The following is a 683-nucleotide window of genomic DNA, read 5'->3' on the forward strand; positions in this document are numbered from 1 at the left end:
CTGAACAAAGCATATTTGTATACCTAACCCTAAACTGTACCCCACAGTATCAAAATAAAAAATTAAAAATATTGATTAATTTAAAAAAAAAAATTAGCTGGGCTCGGTGGCTCAGCCTGTAATCCCATGCCTTTGGGAGGCTGAGGTGAGTAGATTGCCTGAGCCCGCGGGTTTGAGACCCGCCTGGGCAGCAAGACCTCATCTCTACAATAAAATTAAAAAATCAGCCGGGCGTGGTAGAGCGCGCCTGTAACTCTGGCTACTCGGAAGGCTGAGGCAGAAGGATCACCGGAGCCCAGCAGGTCAAGGTTGCGGTGGCCGGGAGCAGCCACTGCACTCCAGTCTGGGCAACAGAGTAAGACTCCAACTCAAAAAAAAAATTGCTCACAGTATTGTGGGGAAAGATAAGACAGAATCCATCATAATGGGATCCCCCCATTATGGAGGCAGAGGCCAGTGGGCTTGGGGGATGCAGAGGGGGATTTGGGGAGGTGATGGTTAGGCTGGACCTGCAGGATGGTAGTCGGAACCCAGCACATGTGAGGGAATGGCGGTTCAGGGAGTGGGGGCTTGGTGGAGCAGAGGGAGGAAGGAGGGGGAAGTAGCTAAGGCCAGGCCCTGGGGTGTCCAAAGGGTTTGGGGAACCACCAGCTGCTCTGAGTGGTTGGGGGTCAGGGGAAGGC

Source organism: Carlito syrichta, unplaced genomic scaffold, assembly GCF_000164805.1.
Source record: "Carlito syrichta isolate Samal-C Ts95f unplaced genomic scaffold, Tarsius_syrichta-2.0.1 Scaffold313978, whole genome shotgun sequence".
Lineage (NCBI taxonomy): Eukaryota > Metazoa > Chordata > Mammalia > Primates > Tarsiidae > Carlito > Carlito syrichta.